This window comes from Nomascus leucogenys, chromosome 13 (genome assembly GCF_006542625.1).
Source record: "Nomascus leucogenys isolate Asia chromosome 13, Asia_NLE_v1, whole genome shotgun sequence".
NCBI classification, from domain to species: domain Eukaryota; kingdom Metazoa; phylum Chordata; class Mammalia; order Primates; family Hylobatidae; genus Nomascus; species Nomascus leucogenys.
In genome coordinates, this window is record NC_044393.1 from 100,045,189 (window position 1) to 100,055,846 (window position 10,658).

The 10,658-nt window shown below is 50.6% G+C and overlaps 1 non-coding gene across 1 annotated transcript; it reads left to right on the forward strand.

The window, feature by feature from the left end:
- Window positions 1-4,523: 4,523 nt before the first annotated feature.
- On the forward strand, window positions 4,524-4,629 carry LOC115838097. Its single transcript, XR_004033144.1, has one exon. It is a non-coding gene; the product is annotated as a U6 spliceosomal RNA (small nuclear RNA).
- The last annotated feature ends 6,029 nt before the right edge of the window (window positions 4,630-10,658 follow it).

The window sequence follows — 10,658 nt, forward strand, 5'->3', positions numbered from 1 at the left end:
CCAGAGTTAAACCCCCTCAAGCGTCAAACTCCAGAAAAAACAATTCCAGATCTTGCCACATGACAGTTATGTACAGAAAGGGGACAGGAGGAGCCATTCCAAATGTGAATCAGAGGTAATTTACATTCAGCGTGTCAGCAGCCACATTTAGTCCCGGTAAGCTTAATTAAGGCAGACAGTAGCTCATTTCAATCACAGCCAGTGCATCACCAGGCTCTCATGACACACCGTGTAAGCTGGCAGAACGGCTTTAGAGGGAGCTGTGGGATGTGATGAGCCTGCCCGGGCCCAGCTGTGCTCTCCCGGCGCCAGGTGTCTGTGTGCCCGGCCTCTGGGAGGGCTCCGGAGAGCTCCTTCTGACCTGTGACTTAGAAACTGAGGGTGCAGCATCACTATCCTTGCTACAGAATCCCAGAGGAGACTTGGGGGCCCTCTGCTGTCATCCCCACCCTCACCCCCCACCCCCCACTTTTCATTGAGGAAGATACTGAGTCCAGAGATGAAGAGTGACTCATTCAAGGTCACAGGGCCACAGAGAGCCACGCTGAGCCGCTGCTCACAACATAGCTGGCTTCCGCTAGACAGACACCCTGCATGAAGCTTCTCCCCGAAGCCAGGCGGGTTCTGGGCTCCAGTCACCCACCAGCCCCAGCATGACTCTGCACCTGCCTCGGCTTCCTCAACCACACAATCAGCACCCAGGACACGCAGTCCTTTATTTTAAGCCTTGAAGGAGGAGGCCCATGAGGCAGCATCCTTATGATCACTGTCATATCTCACAAATCGGAGGAGGCCGCAGAAGGAAGGAACCAAGTTCCTTCATGAGGATGTCAGCCTGGCTTGGTCGTGCCTGCCGGGACGGGCATTTAGAGAGCCACAGCGCAGGAGGAAAGTCTGGCTGGGGCAGAAGGAGGTGAGGGAGGAGCAGTGAGGAGGCTCAGCCCCAGGTGTCTGGGTCCCATGTGATCCTCATGGTCACAGGAGCTACAGCAGATGTCACAACTCCAGTCGTGGGGCCCCAGGGTGGCTTCTCCCTAGATAGTTCCTTTGCCTCTTTATGCAGCAAAGGGGTCTTTGGGACTCCTCGGGAAGGGACAGCCCCCAACCTCAGGCACACCCACCACTGAGTTTGCTGAGGGGGGCCCTGAAGGCGGGCCTCTGTGTCCCTCCTGTCTGTGGGTAATGGGGTGCTCAGTGCCCCTTTTCCAGGAGGCTGCTCATTACTAGCCCAGAGAAAGCCTGGTGTTTCAGGGGCTGTTCCCAGGGCCACTTGGAAGGAATGTCTTAGTGTGGTTGTGTTGCTATAAAGGAACACCTGAGGCTGAGTGACTTAGAGAGAAAAGAGGTTTATGTGGCTCATGGTTCCACAGGCTGTACCCAAAGCATGGAGCCAGCATCTGCTTCTGGTGAGGCCTCAGGCTGCTTCCACTTATGGAGAAAGGCGAAAGGAGGCCAGCGTGTGCAGAGCTCACAGGGCGAGACTGGGATGGGGGGGGGGGGGCTGGAGAGGGAGCGAGAGAGCTGGGAGGTGGTGTGGTCTCCTTTTCACAGTCAGTTCTCACGGGAGCTAAGAGTGAGCATGCACTCACTCCCTTGCAAAGGGCACTGAGCCACCCAGGAGGGATCCGCCCCCACCATCCAGACACCTCCCGCCAGACTCCACCTCCAACCCTGGGGATCACATTCCAACAGGAGATTTGGAGGGGACAAATATCCAAACGGTATCACCACCTCCCTCCCGGATGAAGCTGTGCCCTAAACGGTACCTGAAACCTGCCATATTCCCAAACACAGAAAAAAAAATCATGGTTGATCTAGATACTGCAAACACAGCGCGCTGTCTTCAGTCAGATCAATGCACTCCCTCCACCTCGGCAAGTCCGATGTGCAGGCATAGGGCGTCTCTCCTGCCGCCTCCAGCCCAGTCATCTAATCGTGTTTCTCACCCTTGTTTGAATGGCTCTATTATATCTGTGCCTTGTATTATATGTGATCTCACATATTTTTCTTCTAAGTAGGACAGGTACAAATCATGCATTTTATTTATAACTCTGCAGTTAAGATCAGAATCTGACAGTTCAAAATGGCCGAGGATTATAGAGAAAAAACACTGCTGGTGAAACAGGCTGGTGTGTTCACCTTGCTTTCACCCTCTTCTGGGTTTTGATGGTCTCATCACTCACACAAAGACAAATGCTCATTATGTAGTTAATTATTCAGCCGGGAGGCATTTATCGACTATAATCTCCATGTGGCCAGCACTTAAGTGGCATGTTTTTTGGAGGATACAAAGAGAAAATACTGGTCCCAAATGCCCAGAGAGGGGAGAAGACGGCTCCTTTCCATCGAACATGAACACTCCAGCCCTAACTCATTAGTCCTTATAGCTGTAATCGCAGCACTTTGAGAAGCCAAAGCAGGCAGATCGCTTGAGCCCAGGAATTTGAGACCAGACTGGACAACATAGTGAGACCCTGTCTCTGAAAAAATAATAATAAAAAAATCTACCTCTGATCTTTAACGCATTTTTGGTGGTAGGTGTTGTCACTACTTCACAGATGAAGAAATGGAGACTCGGGGAGATTAAACAGCATGGTAGAGATCACGCAGCCGTAAATGGCAGCGCCAAGACCTCACTGCTCTGTGGACCCCAAAGCACCTGCCCGGCAGGGGAGCCGCAGGGAAGCCAGGTGGACTCATCCCACTTTAGACGACAGACCCCAAGCCTAAGTGGCCCCTACGTTGCCCAGGACACAGTAGACTCCCCAGGACCTGCTCCCCCAGATGGCCATCTTTCCGTCTGAAAAAGGCATCCTGACCCAAACCACAAGAGAGGGCTCCTGGGTCTTGTGCAGGAAATAATTCAAGGCGAGAATTTGGAGTGTGGTGAGAAGAGAGAATTTATTGAAAGCCGCTCAGTGTGCAGCCCCATCCGGGAGGACCCCTCCTGGACCCTTCTCAGCAGCCATAGTGCCCTACATACATGCTTTCCTCTCCCACCCCCCAAAACTCCATCCTGGCCCCATCCCCCTCCAGGTACTGCCCCCTTTCTCTGTTCCCTTTACGACAACACTCCTACAAAGTGCTGTCTAGCCTTACAGTCTCTAGGGGTTTTTTTCCTGAGTTTTGTTTTTTTTTTTGAAATGGAGTCTCACTCTGTCACCCAGGTAGGAGTGCAGTGGTGCGATCTCAGCTCACTGCAACCTCCACCTCCTGAGTTCAAGTGATTCTCCTGCCTCAGCCTCCAGAGTAGCTGGGATTACAGGTGCCCACGACCACCCCCGGCTAATTTTTTTTGTATTTTTAGGAGAGGCAGGGTTTCACCACGTTGGCCAGTCTGCCAGGCTGGTCTCGAACTCCTGGCGTCAAGTGATATGCCTGCCTTGGCCTCTCTGGGATTACAGGCGTGAGCCACCATGCCTGGCCTCCTGATTTTTCTCTAGCCCTCCTCCAATAGGACTTTCTTATCAATGCTCCATTGGAAGGCTCTGACCATCTTATCACTAAATCTGCTGGCTGGTCCTTGACCCTCATCCCACTCACCTCCCAGCAGCGCCAATGAGGTGGCCTCTCCCTTTTCCTTGAAGCCCTTTAAGCCCTCTGTTTCCTGATGCCGCACTGTGGTTTTCCTTCTCCATCACTGGCTTGCGTTCTTGTTCCTCCCCACTGACCAGTGACGGTGGCTCCAGGGTCCATCCTGGGACCTCTTGTCACTTGCTTGGTGCACTCATCCCATCTTGTGGCTTTATAGATCACCTCGTCAGTGATGACTCCCAAGAGGTCCATGGACTAGACCCCTCCATGAGCTCCAGACCCGTGTCTCCAAACACCTCCTTGACCTCTCCCCTTGGGTGTCTCATAAACATCCCGGACTGGAACCCAGGTCTCCCACCACACCCCCAGCTGGTCTTACCCTCCACTTCCCCTCTTGCATGACCTTGCCAGCCTTTCGGAGGCTCAGGCCATGGCAGAGTTGCCCCGGTACATTCCTCATACCCACTTCATTCCTTCTTCATCCCCACTTCCAATCCATCACCAAACAGGTGGTCCTACCATCAAAGCACAGCCAGAGGTCACTTGTCACCACCCCAACTGTGCCAGCCTGCTCCAAACTGGATCATCTGTCAGGTGGCAACAGGTTTCTACTTCCACCCCCGCCCCTACTGTGATCTATTCTCAAAGCAACAGAGTGATCTGTCAGAAACCGTCCAAAGGCTCTGCTTCTCGCTCACGTACAAGCCGGTGTCCCCGCAATGCCCCACAGGGCCTTAAGGATCTGCCCTCCTCTCCTCTCTGAGCTTGTCTCCCCCAGCTCATCCCCTCCTTCCCTCCACTCCAGAAGCTGTCACTCCAACATGCCGGGCTCCCTCCTACCTCGGGGACTTTGTGCTGGCTGGCCTCTCTGCCTGGAATGTCCTTATATCTAAACACTCAGATGACTCACCTTCTTCCCTGCAGTTCTCCACTCACAGGTCTCTTCTCTGTGAATCCTTCCTGGACCCCTCTTTAAAATGGAAATCCCAGTGCTTCGTGTGGCCGCACATACATGACAATTGGAACAATATGGAGAAGATGAGCCAGTCTCTGCGAAAGGATGACACACAGATTCGTGGTGTTCAAAAAATAGACACATAAATAATGGAAACCCCCTTTCCTGACACTTCCTACCTCGCCTTTGCTTATTTTTCTCCTTGGCACGTGTCACCTTCTAACGCACTACCTACCTTACCTATATACCACGTCTACTGTCTGCTCCACACAAGGTTTTAAGCCCCATGAGGACAGAGACGTTTGTCTGTTTCGTCCAGGCTCCAGAACCCAGTACAGTTGCCTGGCACTTAGTAGGTGGTCAGTCGATGTTGAGTGAGTGAATGAATGAATGAATGAATGAATGAATATGGCACAGGCCAAGAGCTGTGGGACATCGTGGAGGAAGCCGGAAGGCGTGCGTTCCCCGCTGAGAGTGCTTCACCAAGGAAGCTTGAGCTGAGCCTTGAAGGATGGGTAAGGTTCAGTGAAATCATAGTAACGGTTGGGATAACTACTAGGGTGAGACTTGTGAAATCCTAGGCACTGCTTCTTCAGGGCTCCACTCTCGGGAAGAGGAAGGGGCAAGCCCTGGAGAAGCCAAGTGCAAGGTGGGGTCAGGAAGTTGGCAGGTGAAACAGGACTCTTGGTGCACTGGGGTTTGAAATGGAACTCCGGGGATGTCCGGGGAATACTGCAAATCGTTAGGTCCCTATCATAAGCTGCCTTTGGCAACAAAATATCTTTCTTTGGCCCCGGTCAAGAAAAGAAAGTGATTCACATTGAGCGTTAGGAATCATGTCGGCCTGAAGTGCCTTCTCGTGGCTATGCCTGTCTTCCAGGGAAATCTCTTGCAGGGGAAGAAAGGAAAGGTGTGCGGATCAATCATCAACGATTGGGCAGTGACTCCCAATTCCAGTCAAGCCCTGGTAATTATGCATCGCCATGACGACCGCTGCACTCCAGACGAAGCTGCTTTTAACTCCATCAGAGGCAGACGCGCTCTGTGCACTTTTCAACCTCAGTCTGAAATGCTGAAACCACAGGCTTCGGTCTCAGAATCCCACGTAGAAAGCCAGAACTCCACCTTCAGGAAAGGGAGGGCTTGGGGGCACATTCCCACCCTGCTCGAAAACACTGCTTCTACTACTCCAGCGCTCCCACCCTCCTGTCTACCGTCCGTTCCCTCGCGCCCACACCCACCCCACTTCTGACAAGCGTATGTACTCATCCCTTTCTGAATGCACTGGGGAGGAGAGCTGTAGATAGACAAACCGAGGAACGAAACAGCACAGAATGTTCTGGAAATCACAGAAAATCTGGCTTGGGCTGGAGCACATGGGGACATCAGGGCACATGCTGAAGAGGAAAGACATTGAGGTCCTGGGTTGACTCCAGCTCTCCCACCGGCCAGTGACATGTGGGGCAAGTTCCTCGGCCTCGGAAGCTCGAGTTCCTCGCCTGTAAAATAGAGAAGATAATACCCCCTGCAAATCCACGGCCAGAACTAAATGAGGCCAAGTGTGAGAAAGCGTCTAGCACAGACGGAGACAGGAGGGGCTCTGGATGCCCCAGGGGGGTAAGGAGGGAGGTCCTGTCACTCATCATCAAGGATCTGGGTTTTGTCAGGTGGGTAGTCAGGGAAAGATTTAAAGCTGGGGAAGGGCCGATGTTATTATTAATCCCATTTTACAGATGATAACACTGAGGCAAAGAGAGGTTAAGTAACTTGCTCAAGCCACATAGTTTGTGGGTGGCAGAACTGGATTTAACCCCAGCTCCTAACCACCATTATGGTTATTCTTCCTTCAGCCAAACAAAGAGGAAGAAGAAGGACTTGAAGACTAAAGAAATGTCAGGCATTGAGGTAGAAGAACTGATTGATATCCAGAGGAAAAACTGAACTTGGCCGTGGTTCCAACCTAGTGGTTAAGCTGCTGAAAAAAAGAGAAGAATTTACATAATCTGCATATTCATCAAGGGAACATCTTGAACCAAGATAGATCCGTGGAGCCAGTGGCAGAACTTCCCCCCGCCAAAGATTTCGCACACGGGCCTATCTAAACTCTGCTTACTGCCTAGGCCAACCACGAGGGCTTGTTGAGCTTGGAGAAGAATCTGAGTCAGCAGCCGTCTCCCGTCCTCCAGCATAGCAGACTCGTGCAGATCTGGAAGAGAGAGGTCCCAGTGTCAGGATTCAGAAATGCTCACCCGCACGTATGCAACAAAGAAATGTGCGCCAAGAAAAGGAAAGCCAGAGATTAGCAACAGGGGAGCCGCTACTGGCACTGGTTACATAATCGGTGGGGCCCCTGCAGAATGAACACACAGCGCCCCTTTGAAAATTATTAACAGCTGAAGACGACAGCAGAACCTGGAACCAAGAGCAGGGCCTTTGACGATGTTTAGGGGTGATGACGCCCTCCCTTCCTCCCCCACTGTGCCTCTGACCGTATATTTTTCGTTTTATTTTGAAACAGTCAAGCTTATAGAAAAGTTGCAAGTACTATGCAAATAACACGTTTTTTCTTACTGAACTGTTTAATGGTAGATTCGAGGCTGAGACATTTGACTTTCTAGGAAACCTCAGTAGTTTATGGGGACAATAGAAGAGTCTGTTTGATGCTGTGGTTTTTTTTCATTGCATCCTAACAGGTGGGGCACAACTGTGATGTGTTTCGTTTCTGATGTTCACGTTGATTACGTGATGCGAGTGGTATCCAGACTTCACTCTTCTGTCCTTTGTAATTGGTTTCCTTATCACTATTCTGTAGAAGAGGCAATAAAGGCCTTTTGCATTCATATTGGTGCCCAGATCATTAAGATTATTTGGAGAAAGATATTTATCTGTATCTGTGTGTATATACATATGTATATATACAAATAGATGTATAGGTCTGTGTATGTTTATATACATACACTTATATTATATTATGTTATCTGGTTTCCAAAACAGATTTGCATCAGTTTAAGAAAAAATAACAGGATAATTAAAAAATTGTGCAGTCATTTAAATACACATACTCTGCTGGTGGGAGTGCCAATTAGTATAATGTTTCTGAAATGCATCTTATTATATCAAGAGTCTTAAAATGTTTAAATATTGGCCAGGCACGGTGGCTCACACTCACTCTCATCCCACACACACTCTCACACACACTCATCCACACACACACACATTCACCCACACACTCACACACACATTCACACACACACATTCACACACCACACACATTCACCCACACACTCACACACACATTCACACACACACACATTCACCCACACACTCACACACACATTCACACCACACACACATCACACACACACATTCACACACACCACACACATTCACACACACACACATTCACACACACACTCACACACACATTCACACACACACACATTCACACACACACACACCCTCCCACACACACATACGGGATTATCAGCTGAAGAACTTAGAATGCCTAGAAAAATAAAAAGAGATCAAATAGAAAACAGAGCTTAGAGACAGGGCGGGTAGAATGAGCACCGTGGTAGGAGTTCCGGAGAGGAGACTGCCCTTTTCCTCACTTGTGCTGCTTGGAGTGTGTGGCCAATGGCCGTACGCCCCAGATCTTCTCCAGAGATGTGTGCTCAGCCTATGAGAGCCGCCCTGCTGAGGAAATTATACTCCTCCACCTAGGGCAGGACTGGTGGACACAGGGATACACAAGCCCAGGTCTCGGCTTGAGGCTGGACAGCTCTGCAGACCACCCTCCCTCCCAGGATCTGGTCCAGATTAGACGTTGCCTGAGGCGGCACCCGCCCCTCCTGCTCCCCTTACTCCCTTGGATGTTTTTCCTGAGTGAGCCAGGTGCATGTGCACGCTGTCTCAGGATCCACCTCTAGGAACCCGGCTGCTGTGGGTTGAACTGTGTCCCCCAGAAAGACATGTTAAAGTCCTAACCCCCAAGACCTGGGGATGTGTCCTAATTTAGAAATAGGGTCTTTGGAGTTGCATTTAAGGTAAGATGAGGCCAGACTCCATTAGGGTGGGTCTTCACCCACCGGGATTGATGTCTTTACAAGAAGAGATGAGACACAGACGCAGACACATAGAGAGAGGCTGGCTAACGATGGAGGTAGAGATCAGAGCCAAGTGCACTCATAGACAGGGACTGCTGGCAACACCAGAAACTAAGAGAAAGGCATGGAACAAAGTCACCCACCCCTAGATGTTATGACAGCCACGGGAAACCAGGGCAATGACCTAAGCCAGCAGCCTTGGGTGTGCAGAGGGTAATGCTGAGAGGATAGGGTTGCGTCACCGACGGCTGCTGGGGGCAGGGGCATCCTGCCACCCTGACCTGGGGCCCTGTGGGAATCCTGCCATTCGGCACACACCACCCAGGTAAGGGGCTCCCTCTAGAGAGATGAGAAGTGGGACAGCAAGCCTAGACTGCAGAGGAGACCCGCGCCAGCCATTGCTGTCAATCAGCAGAGGAGACCCACGCCAGCCATTGCTGTCAATCAGCAGAGGAGACCCGTGCCAGCCATTGCTGTCAATCAGCAGAGGAGACCCGTGCCAGCCATTGCTGTCAATCAGCAGAGGAGACCCACGCCAGCCATTGCTGTCAATCAGCAGAGGAGACCTGCGCCAGCCATTGCTGTCAATCAGCCTAGTTTTTAGAAATATGAACAGACAACAAGGGTTACCAGGTACTTGAGAAAAACCAACAGCATAGAAGGCATGAATCAATATGAACCAATAAAACAACGAACCCAGGAGAAAACCATGATCATTAGGAAATAAAAGACTTTTATATTTCTAACTGGTATTATGGGAGAGATTCAAGGTGTTAGTCTATAGAACAAGAAGTTGTAAAAAGTAGCAATCAGAGAGAAGTTCTTAGAAGTTAAAAATATTAGTGGAGTGTGTGGCCAATGGCCTTATGCCTGAAATTTCCTCCAGAGATGTGTGCTCAGCCTACGAGAGCCGCCGTGCTGAGGAAATTATACTCCTCCACCTAGGGCAGGACTGGTGGACACAGGGATACACAAGCCCAGTCCTCGGTGGCTCACGCCTGTAATCCCAGCACTTTGGGAGGCTGAGGTGGGCGGATCACCTAAGGTCAGGAGTCTGAGACCAGCCTGGCCAATATGGTGAAACCCCGTCTCATGCCGGGCGCGGTGGCTCACGCCTGTAATCCCAGCACTTTGGGAGGCCAAGGCAGGCGGATCATCTGAGGTTGGGAGTTTGAGACCACCCTGACCAAAATGGAGAAACCCCGTCTCTACTAAAAATACAAAATTAGCTGGGTGTGGTGCCTGTAATCCCAGCTGCTCAGGAGGCTGAGGCAGGAGAATCACTTGAACCCAGGAGGCAGAGGTTGCGGTGAGCTGGAGATTGCATCATTGCACTCCAGCCTGGGCAACACGAGTGAAACTCCATCTCAAAAAAAAAAAAAAAAGAAAGAAATAAGAAACTCCATCTCTACCAAAAACACAAAAACTAGCCCAGCATGGTGGTGCACACCTGTAATCCCAACTACTTGGGAGGCTGAGGCAGGAGAATCACCTGAACTCAGGGGGGCGGAGGTTGCAGTGAGCAGAGATCGTGCCATTGCACTCTAGCCTGGGTGACAGAGCGAGACTCCGTCTCAAAAACAAACAAACAAATAAAAAAAAATATTGCTTCAATGATGCCAGTTAGAGCAGAAACTCAGAGTACTTCAAGATGAATTCATTGCGTAGGCAGATGACAGATGATTACGAAGCCAAATGACCTAGTGATCAGGTGCAGAGTATTATTTTGTCAAACGCACACACGCAAAAAGTCTGCTGGAACTCCAGGAGAATAAAAATCTATAAGAAACCTGTGATCTAATGAGAAGCAAACTTCAATGTAGAATGACTTGGAGCAATTAAAGACATAAGAAGAGAGAATCCATTGGCGTCAGCTCTGGGCATAGCAGCAGCAGGTGTGTCTGTTCTCTCACTGGTGGGTCCAGTGGTGCATCCTGGCTTCATTGCAGACACCTGGCGTGGCAGATGGGTTGCATGGAATGGCCCTCAGTGGAGGTCCACTGTCTTCTTAGTGCTCTTCCCTGTTTTACAGAGGCTAAAAAGCAAAACCTACGGTTTCAGAC